At 39.6% G+C, this 22180-nt stretch overlaps 1 protein-coding gene and 1 pseudogene across 6 annotated transcripts in view; both read right to left on the bottom strand.

Moving 5' to 3' along the window:
* The window catches only part of EPB41L5 (erythrocyte membrane protein band 4.1 like 5), a 169626-nt gene that overhangs the window by 141350 nt on the left and 6096 nt on the right, over positions 1 to 22180 (bottom strand). The window lies entirely within an intron of this gene.
* Positions 1829 to 22021, bottom strand: LOC132659326 (kidney mitochondrial carrier protein 1-like; annotated as a pseudogene).

The following is a 22180-nucleotide window of genomic DNA, read 5'->3' as shown; positions in this document are numbered from 1 at the left end:
ATTTTTAGGGTCCCTATTTTAAAGAAGCTTTATAATGTAGCTGGAAAGAGAAAACAAGAAAACTTAAGCACCAACCATGTGAAACTAACTGTATTTGCCATAGAGAAGAGTCACTGAAACTAGAGTCGTCAGGGAAGACATGAAGATCAGCCTTAAACTGGACTTGAATGTAGGGTGGGAAATAACAAAAGCAGAAATGGAAGGTGGGAGGGAAAGCGGACAGCAGTAAACTACAAGATCAACACGACGTCACCAAACTGGAGGGAGTCAAGGTGATAAAGAAACTTGCATGGAAAAAGCAGGTTGTAAAGTATGATCTCAGGACCTCTGAGGGACCCCCACACAAAAGATCCACATGGTCCCAGGATTCTCCTAATGTACCCTCAATAAGAACATATTGCAACAGAGTGTATTATAACAGCAGGTAAGAGACTCTAAGTACAGTCTATTAAATTAGGCATTAAGAAATTTGCAAACATTCTTCTCAATAAATTCCTATGTTGTTCAGTAAGACTCTTCATAAAAATATTACTTCTGTTAACCTATAAAAGGTATATATTGCTATTTTTAAATTAATCAGTAAAGTTTTTATTTTTGGCAGTACCATGTGGCATGTGGGATCATAGTTCTCCAACCAGGGATGGAACCTGTGCCCCCTACACTGGAAGTGTGGAGTCTTAACCACTGGACCACCAGATCAGTCCACAATTTTTCAGCTGTAATTTCTAATATGGTAACTATCCACAAATATAATCCATATATCCTCAATCTTTATATATGTCCTATCCATGTCCTTCTCTTATATAGCTTTAAATTATTTAAGACTATTTCCTATAAAAAAAGTGTAGCTGACTTTTTTATTGAATCATCAGTTTCTGCTTTTTAACTGATGACTTACAATTTGTCCACTGCTTTTCCTGCACTTTCTATTGTGACATTTCCTTTCTATTTGATAAATTGCCATCCCTTCATCAAGACAGAACACCATGCTCAATTTTCTGGAATTGAGCTGCAGGAGTTGCTTGTATATTTTTGAGATTCTTTGTCAGTTGCTTCATTTTCTATTATTTTCTCCCATTCTGAAGGCTGTCTTTTCCCCTTGCTTATAGTTCCCTTTATTGTGTAAAAGCTTTTAAGTTTAGTTAGGTCCCATTTGTTTATTTTTTCTTTTATTTCCATTACTCTGGGAGGTGGGTCATAGAGGATCCTGCCATGATTTACGTCAGAGTGTGTTTTGTCTATATTTTCCGCTAGGAGTTTTATAGTTTCTGGTCTTACATTTAGATCTTTAATCCATTTTGAGTTTATTTTTGTGTATGGTGTTATAAAGTGTTCTAGTTTCATTCTTTTACAAGTGGTTGACCAGTTTTCCCAGCACCACTTGTTAAAGAGATTATCTTTTCTCCACTGTATATTATTGCCTCCTTTGTCAAAGGTAAGGTGTCCATAGGTGTGTGGATCTATCTCTGGGCTTTCTATTTTGTTCCATTGATCTATATTTCTGTCTTTGTGCCAGTACCATACTGTCTTGATGACTGTAGCTCTGTAGTAGAGCCTGAAGTCAGGCAGGTTGATTCCTCCAGTTCCATTCTTCTTTCTCAAGATTGCTTTGGCTATTTGAGGTTTTTTGTATTTCCATACAAATTGGGAAATTATTTGTTCCAGTTCTCTGAAAAATACCATTGGTAGCTTGATAGGGATTGCACTGAATCTACAGATTGCTTTGGGTAGTATACCCATTTTCACTATATTGATTCTTCCAATCCATGAACATGGTATATTTCTTCATCTATTTGTGTCCTCTTTGATTTCTTTCAGTGTTTTATAGTTTTCTATATATAGGTCTTTTGTTTCTTTAGGTAGATATATTCCTAAGTATTTTATTCTTTTCATTGCAATGGTAAATGGAATTGTTTCCTTAATTTCTCTTTCCATTTTCTCATTGTTAGTGTACAGGAATGCAAGAGATTTCTGTGTGTTAATTTTATATCCTGCAACTTTACTATATTCATTGATTAGCTCTAGTAATTTTCTGGTGGAGTCTTTAGGGTGTTCTATGTAGAGGATCATGTCATCTGCAAACAGTGAGAGTTTTACTACTACTTTTCCAATCTGGATTCCTTTTATTTCTTCTGACTGCTGTGGTTAAAGCTTCCAAAACTATGTTGAATAGTAGTGGTGAGAGTGGGCACCCTTGTCTTGTTCCTGACTTTAGGGGAAATGCTTTCAATTTTTCACCATTGAGGATAATGTTTGCTGTGGGTTTATCACATATGGCTTTTATTATTTTGAGGTGTGTTCCTTCTATGCCTGCTTTCTGTAGGGTTTTTGATCATAAATGGATGTTGAATTTTGTCAAAGGCTTTCTCTGCATCTATTGAGATAATCATATAGTTTTTATCTTTCAATTTGTTAATGTAACACTTGTTATTTTACGTACTTTCTTTTTCTGTGTGGGTAATAGCCAACACAATGGATGTAAAAGGGTAACTCATGTGATTAATTTTTTCTGGGGGGAAGGGGACTGTGCTGGGTCTTGTTCCTGTGCTCAGACTTTCTCTAGTTGCAGCAAGTGGGGGTTACTCTCTAGTTGCGCTGTGTGGGCTTGTCACTGCAGTGGCTTCTCTTGTTGTGGAGCACGAGTTCTGGGGTGCAAACATGGGCTCAGGGCACTGGCTCAGTATTCGTGGTGCAGAGGCTTAGCTGTCCCGTGGCATGTGGGATCTTTCTGGATCAGGGATCAAACCTGTGTCCCCTGCATTGGCAGCCAGATTCTCAACCATAAGACCACCAGGCAAGTCTCTATGTTGTGATTTTGATTTACATTTCCCTAATGCCTAGTCATGTTAAGCATGCTTCTTCATGTGTTTACTGGACATCTGCATATCTTCTTTGGAGAAATATTTATTCCAGTCTTTTTTCCCATTTTTGATCTGACTTGCTTTTTGTTGCTGAGTTGTTTTTATGTATTCACTATATTAATCTTTTATCAAACACAATTTGCAAATCTTTTCTCCCATTCTGAATTGTCTTTTTACTCACTTGATAAGTGAATTTCCTTTAAAGTAAACAACTTTTATTTTTGATGTTGCTGTTCATTAGCTAAGTCACGTCCCACTCTTTGTGACCTCATGGACTGCAGCACGCAAGGCTTCCCTGTCCTTCACCATCTCCCAGAGTTTGCTCAAAATCATGTCCATTGAGTCAGTGATGCCATCTAACCATCACATCCTCTGTTGTCCCCTTCTCCTCCTGCTCTCAGTCTTTCCCAGCACCAGGGTCTTTTCCAACCAGTCAGCTCTTTGAATCAGGTGGCCAAACTGCTGGAGTTTCAGCTTCAGCATCAGTCCTTCCAATAAATATTCAGGACTGATTTCCTTTAGGATTGACTTGTTTGATCTCCTTGCTGTCCAAGAGACTCTCAAGAGTCTTATCCAGCACCACAGTTCAAAACCATCCATTTTTCAGTACTCCACCTTCTTAATGGTCCAACTGTCACATCTGTGCATGACTACTGGAAAAACTATAGCTCTGACTATAACTTCATGGGCAAAATGATGTTTCTGCTTTTTAATACGCTGTCTAGGTTTGTGACAGCTCTCCTTCCAAGGAACAAGCATCTTTTAATTTTGTGGCTGCAGTCACTGTCCATAGTAATTCTTGAGCCCAAGAAAATAAAGTCTGGCACTGTTTTCACTTGTTCCCCTTCTATTGGCCATGAAGTGATAAGACCAGATGCCATGACCTTCATTCTTTGAATGCTGAGTTTTAAGTCTACTTTTTCACTCTCTTCTTTCACCTTCATCAAGAGGCTCGTTAGTTCCTCTTCACTTTCTGCCATTAAAGTGGTATTTTCTGCATATGTTCAGTCGCCCAGTCGTGTCCGACTCTTTGTGAACCCATGGACTGCAGCATGCCAGGCCTCCCTGTCCATCGCCAACTCCCACAGTTTACTCAAACTCATGTCCACTGAGTTGGTGATGCCATCCAATCATTTCATTCTGTCATCCCCTTCTCCCGCCTTCAATCTTTCCTAGCATCAAGGTGTTTTTTCTAGTGAGTCAGCTTTTTGCATCAGGTGGCCAATGGATTGGACTGTCAGCTTCAGCATCAGTCCTTCCAATGAATATTCAGGACTGATCTCCTTTAGGGTGGACTGGTCGGATTTCCTTGCAGTCCAAGGGACTCTCAAGAGTCTTCTCCAACACCACAGTTCAAAAGCATCAATTCTTCGACACTCAGCTTTCTTTATAGTCCAACTCTCATATCCACACATGACTACTGGAAAAACCATAGCTTTGACCAGATGGACCTTTGCTGGCAAAGTAAAGTCTCTGCTTTTTAATATGCTGTCTAGGTTGGTCATAGCTTTTCTTCCAAGGGGCAGGCATCTTTTAATTTCATGGCTGCAGTCACCATCTGCAGTGATCTTCAAGCCCCCCAAAATAAAGTCTGTCACTGTTTCCATTGTTTCCTCATCTATTTGCCATGAAGTGATGGAACTGGATGCCATGATCTTAGTTTTCTGAATGTTGAATTTTAAGCCAACTTCTTCACTCTCCTTTTACTTTCATCAAGAAACTCTTTAGTTTCTCTTCACATTCTGCCATAAGTGTGGTGTCATCTGCCTATCTTAGGTTGTTGATATTTCTCCCAGCAATCTTGATTCCAGCTAATGAGTCAACCAGCCCAGCATTTCTCATGATGTACTTTGTATATAAGTTAAATAAGCAGGGTGACAATATACAGCCTTGACGTACTCCTTTCCCAATTTTGAACCAGTCTGATGTTCTACAGCCAATTCTAACTGCTGCTTCTTGTCCTGCATACAGGTTTCTCAGGATGAAGTCTAACTTATTTATATTCTCTTCTGCTGCCTGTATTTTATCGTCATTTCAAAAAATCATTGTCAGATCTAATGTCATGGAAATTTTCCCCTACCTTTCCTTCTGAGAGTTTTACAGTTTTAAACCCTCACACCTGAAAGTCATTCTGGGTCTACACCTATTCTAATTTGTGTGGATTTCTTCCTCACAACCAAGCAATTAACTCCATTCTCTAAGAGACCGAATGGGTATCAGACACACTCAACTCTGACACTCTTATTAGAGACACCATCAGACTCCATGGGTTAAGCTCAGTCCCACAAGACTGCCCCTACTTCAGATGCCAGTCACAGTCCAGTCTATTACTGGTGCTTCTGACCAACTGGCTATTAAATGGGTTCTCATGACCCCCTCCTTGGTTTCAATTACTTTGCTAGATGGACTTCCCTTGTGGCTCAGATGGTAAAGCATCTGCCTACAATGCAGAAGATCCAGGTTCAATCCCTGGGTCGGGAAGGTCCTCTGGAGAAGGAAATGGCAATCCACTCCAGTACTCTTGCCTGGAAAATCCCATGGATGGAGGAGCGTGGTAGGCTACAGTCCATGGGGTTGCAAAGAGTCGGACACAACTGAGCGACTTCACTTGGTCACTTGGTCTTGGTCATAACCCCCTCCTTGTTTTCAATTACTTTGCTAGAATAGTTCACAGAGTTCAGGAATCAGTTTACGCACTGGATTCTACAGTTTATTACAAAGGATATCAGCAGAGACAAATTAACAGCCAGGTGAGAGGATACACAGGTCACGGTACCAAACACAAGAGCTCCTGTCCCAGTGGAGTTTGAGACCAAGCACGTGGAAGCGTTCTGGTTCACCAACCCAGAAGTTCTCCAAACTTGTCCTTTGGGGTTTTTATGGAGGCCTCATTAATTAGGCATGATGGATTAAATCACTGGTCACTGGTGACTGAATGCAATTTCTGGCCCCTCTTCCCTCCCAGCTTGTCTGGGGGTAGCGGTGGGTGTCAAAGTTCCAACCTTCTAATCACCTGGTTAGTTCCCCCAGCAACCAGCCACCATCAGTTGGTTACTAAAGGGCTTTCCAAGTCACACCATTAACATATCAAAAACACTTTGGGGGCTCTTATCACTTAGAAAATTCCAAGAGTTTTAGGAGTTCTGTGCCAGAAACAGGATGAAGATTAAATATATGTTTATTGTAAATCACAATACTACAGTTGTCTTTGATCCATTCTGAATTAATATTTTGGGCTTCCCTAGTGGCTCAGTGGTAAAGAACCCACCTGCCAATGCAGGGGACATAAGTTCGGTCCCTGGGACAGGAAGATCCCCCGGAGAAGGAAATGGCAACCCACTCCAGTATTCTTGCCTTGGAAATCCCACAGACAGAGGAGCCTGGAGGGCGACAGTCCACGGGGTTGCAAAAGAGTTGGACACAACTTAGGGACTAAACAACAACATAAGAATCCAATTTAACCCTTTTGCATGTGGTTATTCAATTTTCCCAGCACCACTTGCTGAAAAGACTCTTGCCCACTGAATGGTGTTAGCATCCTTGTGGAAAATCATTTGGCCATATATTTGAAGGTTTATTTCTAGACCCTGTAATTTGCTCCACTGATCTGTATGTCTGTTCATATCCCAGAACCACACTGTTTTGATTACTATAGCTTGATATCAAGTTTTCAAATCAAGATACGCAATGGCAATCTTTCCCTTCTTTTTCAAGCCTGTTCTGGGTATTTGGAATCCCACGAGATTCCATATATATTTAGAATAGTCTGTCCTATGTCTGCAAAAAATGTTCTTGGAATTTTGATAGGGATTGCACTGAATCTACAGATCACTTTGGGCAGCACTGTCCTCTTAATAACATTAAATCTTTCAATCCACAGATATGGGCTATCTTTCCATGTATTTAGATATTCTTTTCATTTCTCTTAGTAATGTTTTGTACTTTTCAATGTACATGTTTTTTGCCTCCTTGGTTAAATTTATTCCTAAGTATTTTATTCTCCTTGATGCTACAGCAAAGGAATTATTGTCTTAATTTTATTTTTGGATTGCTCATTACTAGTGTACAGAAGGGCACTTGACTTTTGTTGCTTGATTTTGTATCCTGCAACATTGTTGAATTCTTTTATTAACTCTAATGGTTTTACTATGGAATCTTTAAGGTTTTCCACTTGTAAGATCATGTCATCTTCAACAGAGGCAATTTTACTTCTTCCCTTAGAATTCGGATGCCTATCATTTTTTTCTGCCTAGCTGCTTTGACTAGAACTTCCAATATTATACTGAATTAAAGTGCTAAAAGCAGGCAACCTTGTTCTAGTCTTAGGGAAAAAGAAACTTCTTTTACCTTCCATTTCTTAACTTGTCTCTTAAGCTTCTTATTTTGCCTATATTCCTTCCTCTTATGAGAACAGTTTCTAAATATGATCTTCCAACTCACTAATTTGTCCTTTATCTTAGATTTGTCTCCTTATTTTCACCATAGTCATCAGGATTAATAAACTTCTCTAGATTTAAGTATAACAAGAGAACGGGCTCAACCCTAGTCTGTCAGCTCCATTTAGCTATGAGAAATTAGTAGAGGTGTAGACGAGTTCTAGGGGAAAGTTCCAAGAATTAGAAAACCAGAGTCAATCACTTCCCATTCAACAAACAACTTTTCAGATCAGTGAGTCACACCCATTGCAAAGGAAAAGGTAATATAACACTGAAAAGGATATCTTTTCATTACAATGTATCACTCCCTAAGAGTTTGATGAAAGAGGGATAGGGAATTTAGGTTAAGAAATTTCAGAGGTGAAGACTTACAGAGGTAGAGAACTTTGGGGAGTGCTATCATGATTTATTCTTGAGGACACAGTCAGGAGGCAGATATATTAGGATAACAATGGAGATGAAGAATAAGACATGAATTCAAATATTTGAACATATTTGTTCTACTAACATGGTGGAAAGGAGAAATATGGACAAAGGAAGGGAAGTAATAACTGTTACTGGAAATGACAAAGAAAGCTTTTGATTTTAAATCATACTTACAATCACTAAGTCCCAGAGCAGTGCTAACAAACTTAAATAGAAAATACCAATTATGCAAAAAAAAATTGCAAATAGCAATGATCCTAAAAGGAATACAAAGTATTTCTAAGTTAAATCAGGAAGTCACAGAAACATCCCACTGCATTTACTTATCTGGTGCCAAACTTTAATACTTTCGTCATCTTCATTTTAAGGTGCACTTCTAGAACCAATTTCATATTCCATCAACATTCTTTATTTGCTTCAAAGAGCAAAGGGGAGCCAGGCTCCCTTACTTGGCTCTCTTATTCTGCCAAAGCATCACCTGCCAGCCTCATGAAACATAGGGATTGTGTTTTGAGAAAAGAGAGAATGAGCTTCTGCCAGCTGGATAGCTGCCTTCTCAGAATAAAAATCTTTTGAAGGATATGTATTAACTCCTTAACAAAGGCTAATGACAGCCAACCAATAGTCAACACAAGGCATCTGTAGGTTCCTGACATTCATAACAATCTAACAGATATCTGTCATCTCAAAATGAAAACCTCCCAAACATCTTAATCTGAAATTCAAGGATAGCATGAATATTTTAAAAACTTTCTTCTGAAGTCTAGTCAGCATGAAAAAGAACTATATTGTTGGGACTTCCCTGGTGGTCCACTGGTTAAGAATACACTCTGCAAATCAGGGGACAAGGACAATTCCTGCTACAGGAACTAAGGTACCATATGCCACAGATCATAAGTCCATGTGCCATAACTACCGAGCCCACTTGCCACAACGAGACAGGCTGTGTGCCACCATAAAAGATTCCACATGCCACAACTAAGACCCAAGGCAGCCAAATAAGTAACTTTTTACAAAAAGAACCATACTGTTTTATGAAAGTTAAGTCTCAGACAAGAAGTAAATAAGCTAACTGCACTATGCTGATCTCAGATTTCTGATTCTCAGTTCAGTTCAGTCACTCAGTCGTGTCCCAACTCTTTGCGACCCCATGACTGCAGCACACCAGACTTCCCTATCCCTCACCAACACCCGAAGCATACTCAAACTCATGTCCATCGAGTCAGTGATGCCATCCAATCATCTCATCCTACGTCATCCCCTTCTCCTCCCACTTCCAATCTTTCTCAGGATCAGGGTCTTTTCAAATGAGTCAGCTCTTTGCATCAGGTGGCCAATGGATTGGACTGTCAGCTTCAGCATCAGTCCTTCCAATGAATATTCCAGACTGATTTCCTTTAGGATAGACCGGCTGGATCTCCCTGCAGTCCAAGGGACTCTCAAGAGTCTTTTCCAACACCACAGTTCAAAAGCATCAATTCTTCGGTGCTCAGCTTTCTTTATAGTCCAACTCTCACATCCATACACAAACACTGGAAAAACCATAGGTTTGACTAAACGGACCTTTGCTGGCAAAGTAAAGGCTCTGCTTTTTAATATGCTGTCTAGGTTGGTCACAGTTTTTCTTCCTAGGAGCATGTGTCTTAATTTCATGGCTGCTGTCACCATCTGCAGTGATTTTGGAGCCCCCCAAAATAAAGTCTGTCACTGTTTCCATTGTTTCCCCATCTATTTGCCATGAAGTGATGGGACCAGATGCCATGATCTTAGTTTTCTGAATGTTGAGTTTTAAGACAAATTTTTCATCAAGAAGCGTTCTCTTGGCAAAACTCTGTTAGCCTTTGCTCTGCATCGTTTTGTATTCCAAGGCCAAATTTGCCTGTTACTCTAGATATCTCTTGACTTCCTACTTTTGCATTCCAGTCCCCTATAACGAAAAGGACGTCTTTTTTGGGTATTAGTTCTAGAAGTTCTAGTTCTGATTCTAACCCAGGAAAATAATCTATCACTGATGAGTTAGAAATGTGGTCTTCTTTTAAATATTATTCCAGTTTATTAAATAATGATACAAGGTTTATGCCACATAGTCCGATTATGTTTAAATGAAGATCTCGAAATATAAAGGCTTATGAAAAGTTTTATAGTCTTTATATAACATACACTATTTCCAACACATGAACAAATACAGAGAACAGAAGTTTTTTATCTCTCAATCAGGCAATACTTAGCATCAATGATTAAACAAATCCACAAGCAAACAAAAAAATCCACTTTCTTCATTTTGATTATAAAAGGTGAAAATTCCTTTGCCACATTAACCAAAGGGAATGGGGGGAGGTGGGGACCTGTAGTCACAGCCCTGGAAATAAGGGGCCCGAGCCTCCCAGTTCTTCAAGTTCTTTTTCGGCTTAGAAACTTCAACAACTGTATTACTTTTTCAGAAAGAAGCAAAAGAAAAAAAATCAAAACAAGACTGTTCCATAAGGTAGTTAATAAATCTGTTAATAAAGAAATACTATATTTTTATTTTAAAAACCTGCTTTTACAGTGAGGCTTGGCTTTCTTTTCATTCTGGTGTGAACATGGACAGAGGAACCTGGTGGGCTACAATCCCTGGGGTCGCAAAGAGTCAGAACTAACTGAGCACACACACACACACACACACGAACATGTACATATTTGAACAAACTGATATAATGAATATTGCATGGTATTCCATCTTTACATGGTCTTCAAAATTAACTTGCTTCTACTGTCCTAGGGGTTATGTGTACACTTAAAACGTCTTCTACATTAAAAGAAAAAAAGGGGCTCATAAAAAAAAAATCTCATAAAATAGTCATCCTTTAAGCTCAAGGAATGCAAAAGTGAAAGCCTTTCTATAGAAACCCTTACACCTCAGTGGAACTGTTCTGGTAAGAAAAAAAAAAAAATTCCTCTGTAAAGATATGATTCATTACAAGGGATGAGGCCTGAAAGGGCTCTGCTCTTCAGCATCACATTTGGAGCTGGTCAGGGAGAACTGGCGGCAAAGGCAATGGCACCCCACTCCAGTACTCTTGCCTGGAAAATCCCATGGACGGAGGAGGCTGGTAGGCTGCAGGCGCCGCCTAGTAGGCTGCAGGCCAAGGGGTCACGAAGAATCAGACACGACTGAGCAACTTCCCTTTCACTTTTCACTTTCATGCATTGGAGAAGGAAATGGCAACCCACTCCAGTGTTCTTGCCTGGAGAATCCCAGGGACGGGGGAGCCTGGTGGGCTGCCGTCTATGGGGTCGCACAGAGTCGGACATGACTGAAGTGACTTAGCAGCAGCAGACAGAACTGGACTTCCGCCTGAGTCTTGAAGCAATCAACACCCACTTGCTCTTCCAACCTCCGTTCGTGCCTTGAATCTTACTACTGGAACTAAAATTCTGCTTCACAAAAATCTTGTTTTCAGAGTCAGCATTAACAAAGAAGACAAGGTAAAGGTGATTGGGAGGAAAATTGTCCAATCTCCAAGAAAAACCTGTGTGGCTTCCATGTCACTTCAAGGGAGGAAGCAGCCCAGGAACTGGGCCGACTGGGAACCCACATTTACTGCAGAAGTGTCTGTCCTAGAGCCCCAGTGAGTATGTATTTAAGTTACTCTCAAAGGGTAGCACCGAAGGTACCCAAGTAAATATTAAATATTTACTTTCCTGGGGATGTCTTCTTGAAGTGTAAAGGTCATGGGGCGCTCAAAGTCACTATTTTGAAAAGAGTAAGATGAACACGGCAAAGAAGAATGATATACCATTTTCAGAAAAAGAAGGAAGATACTACATACCTCTTCTCAAACTCTAGGTATACGAAAAATCGCTTTTCAAATTTCAAGCAATCACTTTCCATCCAAACCGATTAGGAAGTTCAAGATTAGAAATACTTTAATAAACAGGACCAGAACTAAAGTGAAACCTGGGAAATCTGGAAAAATCAAGTCTTTGATTCACTTGCAACCTTTTGCTAAAGAAAGCATAATAAAACCTTAACCACTTTCTCACATGGCTTTTATCAAAGAACCTCATGATAAAATAATTCTCTTCAATACACCAGACCATTTATTTTTGGATTATGGCTTTATGAAAGCATGATGTAAACACACTTATCCTACAAGTCAAGTAGTAGCAACTACTATTTTCTTCATTTGATTCTCAGTATCAGTAGAGGTACTGATACCCTCATCTTACAGACTGGGAAACAGAAACTTGTTAAAATCTAAAATTAGGAACATTACCTAAGGACCCAACTTGCTTAAAAACATCTCCCACCAACACAGACTTTGCCACCTTCCAAGCTAACATATTATACCATCCCGAGTTTAGAAATCAATACTTTGCAACAATTCCTCACAAACCTCAAGGGGTAAAGGTTTAAAAATTACTTACCATAAGTGAAAGACCCTGCCAAAATAAGAAATTGCAAAGCACTGCAATGTTCCAGGGATCTATATCCTACATTGTTCATACCTGAGGTATACCAGGTCTCTATGTGTGAACTTCAGCAGACACAAAGCCAAAGGCCCCCGAAGTTCAGAACAATGACACTTTCTCAGAGGCTCTACTCCATGGTTCGGATGAGATGTTTTAGAACGTCTGGGAGTCTCGGCTACAATCTGAGATGCATCAGGAGTTACTCCCTCCAAAGGAAACAATCCACAGTTCCTGACCTTCATGCAAGTTTTCTTCAGCAAGAAATGTGCATTTCATGTTATATTTGATGTGGAAGGGTACTTGGATGGTAAGAACTAGTGTCTGGATGTTACAGTTAATGCCATTAAATGTCTGGTACAGAGCACCCAAGGCCAAGACACAGCAATTCACACTAACACATTCCTCACCTGTTGCTCACACCTAAGCATCTGTGGTGGGTAAAGCACTAACACAGTTCTAACCTGTTACTCACACCTAAGTATCTGTGGCGGGTAAAGCAGTGGGAAAGACTGGAAGCTTTGATATTTCAGAAGTAAGCATTTTCAGAAGGATGTCTCATGCAGTCTTGTCACAAATTCAATTCCTTTAACTGCTTGTACGTCACAAAGAAAATAATATTCCAAGGACCAAGTCTCAACCAACTTGACCAAAACCCTTTACACAGAGCAAAAAACCCCTTCATTCTTCCATGTCTATAACAAGCAATGCAGGGTACCTGTGAAACCAGGGCGTCTGCCATTGTGAAGGACTCCAATTCATCGTACATGTTCTCACCACATTGACAGGGTTTGAGGCCAGGGCCCCTGCCAATCCAGAGCTAAAGCTTGAGAGGAAATGGGTCACACAATATCTCCCATCAGGTGCGAGAAAATCAGACGCTTCTCAGTGAGGTTGTAAACCCACAGCTCCATGCAGCCAACATTGGTGGCCCTCTGAGCAATAAGGGACACGCCTTTCCACAGTCCTCTTGTTCCCTCTTGCTAGTAAACGTTAATGAAGTTGCCTATTGTTCTCCTTGAAGAGTGCTGTTTTGTGCTGCCATCTGAATTTTCAGTACATTAGCTGGAATGGAAATGGTTGAGGATATGACTCCAGAGAGAATTCCACAGACCACATTTATAAGAAGGGTCTCATCTTCTGGGCACTTGACAAACAGCTGCTTCAAGCTCTGGTAGGTGCCTATCTTGATGGCGCCACAGGAAGCCTGGTGTAACATTGAAGGGTACTCCTCAAATACAGTGTTTTCAGGCCTTCCTCTCTGCCTATCCTCACTAACACATTCAACATTGCTCAATACTTGATTTCTTTAAAGTTTGCATCATTTTTCTGGTCTTGAATCTGGAGCCGTGTCTTGGTTAAATCAACTGGAAACTTACTGAACTCAGCTAGAGTGGTCAGGCCTCTGTATTCGAAGGGCTTCCAGTTCAGGGCCAACAAGCTCACCGCTGTCCCTTCTCCTTTGGTTCACAGAAGCATAGCCTCCAACAGGATTTTTCTAGGCAGAGGCAGCCCTGCACCTTCTCCTGCCCAGGCTTAGCAGCAGTTGGACAGAAAATGTGATCTTGATAATATCCTGAGTAGGTGAACACCTGACTCAATCATAATTTTTAAAACTATCAATCTGTTACTATCAACCCTGGAATTCCTAAAACAATTGGATCTATCCCATTATGTCTCTTTTTAACATAGTGTCTTTAAAAAAATTTTTTTATTAAAGTATAGTTGATGTACAATATTATATAAGTTACAAAAGTACAATATAGTGATTCACAATCTTTAAAGGTTATATTCACACTTATCGTAAACTACTGACTGTATGCCCTGTGCTATACAATACATCCTGATTCATTTCATACAGAGTAACGTGTACCTCACAGTTCCCTCCCCAGGCCTGCCCCGCCCATCTTTCCTCTCCCCACTGGTAACCACCAGTTTGTTCTGCACATCTGTGAGTCTGCTTCTTTTCTGTTGTATTCACTAGTTTGCTTTATTTTTTAGATTCCACATATAAGTGATATCATACAGTAGTTGATTTTCTCTATACGACTTACTTAGCATAATATACTCCAAGTCTATTTGCGTTGTTGCAAATGGCAAAATTTCATCCTTCTTATGGCTGAGTAATACTGCATTGTATAGATATACATTCCTCTCTCAATGGACATTTAGGTTGCATCCATGTCCTGCCTATTACTGTAAATACTGCTGCTATGAACACTGCAGTGCATGTATCTTTTTGAATTAGTGTTTTTGTTTCTTTCTCATTCCTTACTTTAAGATTTTTTACTTCATTATGCACTTACTAGTTTATAGAAAATATTTTTGACATAGTATATCATTCAATTCCATTTAACAATTACTGAACAGACATCTATTATGTACTAGCCGCTAGAGATGTATGGCTGAATATGCTTTATTTCTCATCCTCAAGGTTCTTAGTAAGAATAAAAATCATTCACAACTAGTTTAAACACAATAAATATGTGTGCTATCCTTGCAGTATAAACAAAATGCCAAGGAAATGCAGGTGAGTTAAATCTGCCTAAAAGTACTAAAGGGTTAACACAACTCTGTCACCTTAGGCAGAAACAAAATGAAGATAGGTACGGAATCTTGACAGTCTATGGTGGGGCTGAGAACAGAGACACTCAAGACAGGCAAGAGTCAGAAGATCAAGAGGTAGAAACTGCCAACGTAATTCTTTCTAAAACTGCAAAACAGAACATCACTCTCATCTTTAAAACCCTTTAATTATTCCTCTTTCTCTACAGATTAAGATGCAAATTCTAGGACATAAAATAGTTTTTACTAACTGTTCCCTGAACTACCCGGGTGGCTCAGTGGTAAAGACTCTGCGTGTTAATGCAGGAGACACACGTTTGATCCCTGGATCATGAAGATCCCCCTGGAGAAGGAAATCCCAGGGACAGAGGAGCCTGGCAGGCTACAGTCCATGGGGTCCAAAAGAGTTGGATAAGATTTAGCAACTAGAAAACAACAACAACTGTTTCTTGCTTACTCTTACAGCCTTCTCTCCTATCACTTTAGCATTTTTACCTGTTTATAATTTCCCCCAGTAAGTCTTATCTGAGCCTTAGCAAAATGCAGTTCTTTCTGCTTAGAATGTACTTTAGGTCTCCAATGAACTCTGATTTCAAGAATCAGTACATCTGTGTTACTGTCCAAAAAGCCAGACACTAAATTCTCCTTCCTGTGCTACTCTGTAATTCTAGTTAGTATAAACCTGTGCAAAGGCACAGGGTTGCAAAGTGGTCTACTATGCCTGGGCAAACAATAAGAAGGTTCACTAGTGTCCAGAGTGTGTAGAATATGGATGTGAAATACTTGATCCCAGGATCAACATCCTGTTCATTTTCATATACTCTCTCACCTTGCAGCTACTGAATATGAACCAAGCAGAAAACAGAGAGTGAAAACAAAGATCCACACAGCTCTGGCAAACTACAATTTTTCAGTTAAATCTAGACCAATGCTCATTGCTTATATCCTTTTCTCGCCTAACACATTAATCTAGGTCATCACCTCATTCAGACCCAGTGCTCACTTCACATCCTCTTTTTGATGAAGACTAAGAGCATCAAGATAGCATCTTCCCAGACTCCTAGAGCACTCCTCCTATCATTTCCACCTGTGTATATAAATCCATATAAACAAACTCAGATCTCCCCATGCAGCCATTCTCTACCTGCTGTGTTCTGTCTTCCTTTTACTGTGTTGTTTTCCTGTCTTCCTTTTATTGCCAAATCTCGTTTTTCCCCATTCTCCAACCCTTCATTTTCCCTTCATGCATTTCCTCACACAACTAAACAATATTTATTTATTAAGCACCCACTAGGTACAAAGGACTATAAAACATCCAAAAAATAAAAGACAGTCCCCAATAATTCCTTTAGGCCTTCTAAAAACATCCCACTGAAGCTCTTTTCCCCACTTCACCCCTTATTTCCAGGACAGCCCGACTACCCTTTCATGATCTTCCACACAATCAACATTATCCTCTATACCAGAGTGTGAATTATATTTTGCTCATTTCTAATCTTCATTCTCCTCCTCCCATATACACATACAACATATTTCTTCTACTGCAAACTCACAGCCACAATTAGTCTGCAGCCCCATTATCTTATGTCTTTATTACTGTACAGGGGCTTCCCTGCTGGCTCACACAGTAAAGAATCTGCCTGCAATGCAGGAGACATGGGTTCAATCCCTGGGTCTGGAAGATGCCCTGGAGAAGGGAATGGCCATCCACTCCAGTATTCTTGCCTGGAGAATTCCATGGACAGAGGAGTAAGGCAGGCTATAGGCTATGGGGTTGCAGAGAGTCAGACATGACTGAGTGACTAACACTCTTCACTTTCACTTTATGTTACTGTACAGTCTCTTGCTTCTCTCTCCTGTAATAAATCAACCATATCACTTCTAAATCAAAGCTATGTATCATCTTTATCATGTTCCTTAACTACTGAAAAACCTTAAGTGGAATAAAACATAAGTATACAAAAAAAATCTATGTGTTCTTTTTCTTAAACAGCTTTGAGATATAAATCACATACCAGATCATTTATGACAAGGCTGTATATTGGCAACTCGCTTATTTAACTTACATGCAGAGTGCATCATGCAAAATGCTGTGGTGGATGAATCACAAACTGGAATCAAGATTGCTGGGAGAAATATCAACAACCTCAGATATGCAGATGACACCATCCTAACGGCATAAAGTGAACAGGAACTAAAGAGCCTCTTGATGAATGTGAAAGAAGAGTAAAAAACCTGGCTTAAAACTCAACATCCAAAAAACTAAGATCATGGCATTTGGTTCCATCACTTCATGGCAAACAGGAGAGGAAAAAGTGGAAGCAGTGAGACTTATTTTCTTGGGCTCCAAAATCACTGAGGATGGTGATCACAGCCATGAAATTCAAAGACTCTTGCTCCTTAGAAGACAAGATATGATAAACCTAGACAGTGTATTAAAAAGCAGAGACATCACTTTGCTGACAAAGGTCCGTATAGTCAAAGCTATGGGTTTTTCTAAGGAGGCATATGCGGATGTAAGAGCTGGACCATAAAGAAGGCTGCATGCTACAGAATTGATGCTTTCAAACTATGGTGCTGGAGAAGATTCTTCAGAGTTCCTTGGACAGCAAGGTGATCAAACCAATTAACCCTAAAGGAAATCAACCTTGAATATATTCATTGGAAGGACTGATGCTGAAACTGAAGTTCCAATACTTTGGCCACCTAATGTGAAGAGCCAACTCACTGGAAAAGATCCTGATGCTGGTAAAGATTGAGGGAAGGCGGAGAAGCGGGCAACAGAGGATGAGATGTGTGGATGGCATCACTGACTCAATGGAATGAGTTTGAGCAAACTCTGGGAGATAGTGAAGGACAGGGAAGCCTAGAATGCTGCAATCCATGGGGTCACAAAAAGTCAGACATGACTTAGCAACTGAACAACATCATTTACCCATTAAAACTATACAATTCAGGACTTCCCTGGTGGTCCAGTGGCTAAGACTCTGTGCTCCCAATGCAGGAGGCCTAGGTTCAATACCTGGTCAGGGAACTAGACGCCATATGCTGTATTAAGACCTGGCATAGCCTAACAAATATTTTTTTAAGTATACAATTCAAAGACATAGTCAAACTAATTTCAGAAAATCTTCATCACCTCAAAAGAAACCTCATAACCTTTAGCTATGGCCCTAACTACCCTTTTCACCATTCTCTAACCCTCTACCCTGCTGCTAAGTTGCTAAGTTGCTTCAGTCATGTCCGACTCTGTGCGACCCCATAGACGGCAGCCCACCAGGCTACCCTGTCCCTGGGATTCTCCAGGCAAGAACACTGGAGTGGGTTGCCATTTCCTTCTCCAATGCATGAGTGCTCCATCCATGGGATTTTCCAGGCAAGAGTACTGGAGTGGAGTGCCATTGCCTTCTCCAACCCTCTACCCTAGGAAACCTCTAATGTAATTTTTCCCCCTTTTGGATTTCTCTCTTGGACTTTCACATGAATGGAATCACACAGTGTGTGATCTTTTGTCACTGGCTTCTTTCACCCAGCATAGTGCTTTCAAAGTTCACCTATGTAGCACGTTACCATGTAGAAGCTATCAGTCCTATTTCCTTTGTGGTCCAGCAGTACTCTATTTACAGATGTAACATATTTTGTTAGTCCACTGGTCTGCTGAAAGGTAGCTGGGTTGTTTCTACCTTTTGGTTATCCAGAATAATGCTGCTATGGATATCTGTGTACAAGTTTTTGTGTAAACATGTTTTCAAGTCTCTTGGGCATATGCCTAGAAATGAAATTGCTGAATCACATGGTAACTACATTTAATCACTTGAGGAACTGCCAGATTGTTTTTCAGAGCAGCCTGACCACTTTAACATTCTTGTTGAAACATATAAGAGAGTTCAGGTTTCTCCATTTCCTCACCAACACTTGATATTATCTGACATTTTTACTCTAGCATTCCTAGTTGGTATGAAATAGTATGGTTTTTATTTGCATTTCTCTGACAACTAATGTTGTCAAGCATTTCATGTGCTTGTTGTTCATTTGCATATATCCTATTTGGAGGAAGCTCTACTCAGATCCTTTGGCCATTTTTTTTCCCCCCTTTGGCCATTTTTAAATTGGGTTGTCTTTTTATTATTGGGTTCTAACAATTCTCCACATATTCCAGCTACTTATTAGATATATAATTTTCAAATACTTCCTCTCATTATGTGACAGTCTTTTCACTCTCTTGATGGTGTCCTTTAAGGCACAAAGGTTATAATTCTGATAAAGTTCAATTTATTTACTCTTTTATTGTTCATGTTTTTGGTGTCATTATCCAAGAAACTAGTATGAAATCCAAGGTCATGGAGATTTATTCCTATATTTCCCCCTAAGACTTTTATAGTGTTATGTTTAGGACTTTGATCCATTTTGAGTTAATTTTTGTATATGTAGGAGTTAAGGGTCCATCTTCATTCTTCTGTGTGTCTTGCTCACATACAAATGGCTGTTGAAAAGACTTTTCTTCTTCTCTCCATTGAATGGCTCTGGTAGCCTATCAAAATTCAACTGAGCATAGACGTGTGGGTTTATATCTGGGTTCTCTATTGTGTTCCATTGGTCCTTGTACCAGCAAAGCACACCATCTAGATTACTACTGCTTTATAGTAAACCTTGAAATTGGGACATATAAGTCCTACTACTTTGTTCTTTTTCAATATTGTTTTGGCTAGTCTGGTCCCGTGCAATTGCACATGAATTTTAAAATCAGCTTGTCTATCTCCACAAATAAATCAGCTGATATTCCGTTGGGGATTATACTGAATCTGTAAAGTTTTGGGGGTACTACCATCTTAATAATGTTAAGTCTTACAATCAGTGAACACGGGGTGTTTTTCATTTATTTTGAGACATAAAGGTCTATATAATTTGAAGACTTCAGCATCTGTACCAGTAGATATATAAAAATTATTATGTAATGGTTAATCAAATATTTCCTATTAATTTAAAACTCAGGAAAAGCAGAGTTTACTAACCAATTCTAAGCTCATAAATCAAAGGACATACTGTGGCATTTTCAAAGAGAAAGTTTAAATGTCAGGGATAATTAGCAATTTCTCCCTGATGCCTTCATCATTCACTAAAAGGTATTAGTACCTTCAAAAAAAAAAAAAAGTAGAAGATATTTAAATCCCTCCTCCAATTTTGAGAGGAAAAGAGAACTTAAAGAAAATGACCATTACTACCAGTATATATTAATTTGAAGTGTATAGATCACTGACTCAATGGACATGGGTTTGGGTGGACTCTAGGAGTTGGTGATGGACAGGGAGGCCTGGCATGCTGCGGTTCATGGGGTCGCAAAGAGTTGGACACGACTGAGCAACTGAATTGAACTGAAAATTGAACAGACCTAGATTTCTGTATTTAATTACAGGTAACCCCTTATAGATTGCCTGGGCAATCATCTGAGTTCTGTGTTGATATCACGATCAATACTGACGCTAACCCCAATGGGAAATAAGCATGTGCTTCATTCAATTTCCAAAATTAACTCTAATGGTTCAAAAGCTAAATTAGAAAAAGATGAAGACTTCTTCCCAGAAATCACTATTCCTCTAGCCTTTTTCTGCAGTAAGGCATTTAGCTGGGGCAAGGAGGAGGGGTAATATACCCACTTTATATCCACACAAGCACCTAGAGTTTGCTAACTCTAGGGTTTCACCTGCACTGCAGAGCTGAAAAGGCAAGTATTCTACTTCCACAAAGAGTCAAATCTAAAACTCTTGGCTCTTTCACTACAATTGTCTGCATTAAGAGAGGCTGGCTAACATTCTGGGCCTTAATCAAGGATCACAGGCCCTTACTGAGCACACCAAGCAAAGGAAACCATTCCATACCAGTCACTAGCCGTTTATTCCACTACTTTAAAACCTAGTGCTGTTTTCTCCTCCACAATACATTGGCTTTTTAAAAAACTCCTTTCCAAATTCTACTTTCCTAGTATCTTTTCCTCCATCAGCAAACTTGAGACTTCATACTTCAAATATTAGGTAATAAGAGTCTTCTTTTCACTCTCTTATACAGCAATCTCAAGTTTTATGCCACATACCTAAGAATATTTTAACGAACTAGTACACAGAATTCTTAGGATACTTGTCAAATAAGAAATGAATATGCAAACTATCCTCACAAAGTATCACATATTGGAATACTGGACAATACTGCCAATGCAGGGGACATAAAAGACGTGGGTTCAATCTCTGGGTCGGGAAGATCCCCTGGAGTAGGAAATGGCAACCCACTCCAGTATTCTTGCCTGGAAAACTCCAGACAAGAGAAGCCTGGTGGGCTACAGTTCATGGGGCTGCGAAGTCAGGACATGACTGAGTGACTGAGCCATGTATAAATATAATAAATACTCATAACATGACTTCAAAACATTTCAAGATATCCTGTGTCTTAAGTGTAATTTCATCATATGCCATTATTTTTAAAACGTAAAAAATATATTAGTACATTCTAAATTATTCAATTAATCAGAATATTCATTAAAACAAGTCATCCAATTCCTTAACCTCTCACTCTGTGAGTTGAAGGTCTTCCAGAACTTACTGGACTATATATTATAGCAGCACCCAAGCCATCACCTCGCACAAAGCATTTTTTAAAAATTGCATTCTGGGTAAAGGAGTGTGTACTAAAAAGAATCTATGGGGAGGGAAGATACTAGAACATTCAATGACACCTCAAATCACACATTTTACAGCTTAGTTATGTAAACCTTTTTATACAGGACAAAGGCATGAGAAAGAGATTTGGTATTAGCAAACAGCTCAGAAAGAAACTCTACTTCCCCCCAAACCATACAGCTACCTCTCCTCCCTCAGAAAAAGACCTGCTAGGAATAAGTGAAGTCCTTTCAAATACATTGGACCATCTCACATTGAGTTATGATTATCCATAACTGCAAAAAAAAAAAAAAAACCCAAATCTGAATATAATTACAACATCCAATCTTGAAATAAAGATTACAGTGTATGGAAAAACCATCCTGCAAACTACTTTGGGAAGAAAGAGATGGGCAGTCAGAGCTGAGGGATTATCAACAAAGTCCTTTTCCTCACTTCATTCCATTAAAATTTCTACAAGCACACCCAAGGGTGGAGAAAGTACTTGTATGCAAGGAAAGGAAAGTGTCTTGAAAATTACCAAAAAGTTCAGAGAACTGTGAGTTTTACGGGATCCCTGTAAGTATCATTATTCTTCCCAAATAGTCTCACTGCTCAACCAGGACTGTGAGAATTCCCCAGAAAGAATGCGCACACACACACACAGAGGACTCAGTCAGCCACTGCGCTGACATCTGAAAGTTCCGGTTAGCTGCCACTAATTCCAGCGAAGCATTTACTGTCCCTCCAGGTATCTCAGGCCACCTGATCCAGGCACCTGTGCACCTCGGCG

This window comes from Ovis aries, chromosome 2 (assembly GCF_016772045.2).
Source record: "Ovis aries strain OAR_USU_Benz2616 breed Rambouillet chromosome 2, ARS-UI_Ramb_v3.0, whole genome shotgun sequence".
Classification (NCBI taxonomy): Eukaryota; Metazoa; Chordata; class Mammalia; order Artiodactyla; family Bovidae; genus Ovis; species Ovis aries.
Note: the sequence above shows the minus strand (reverse complement) of the source record. Positions and strands in the feature narration are given on the sequence as shown.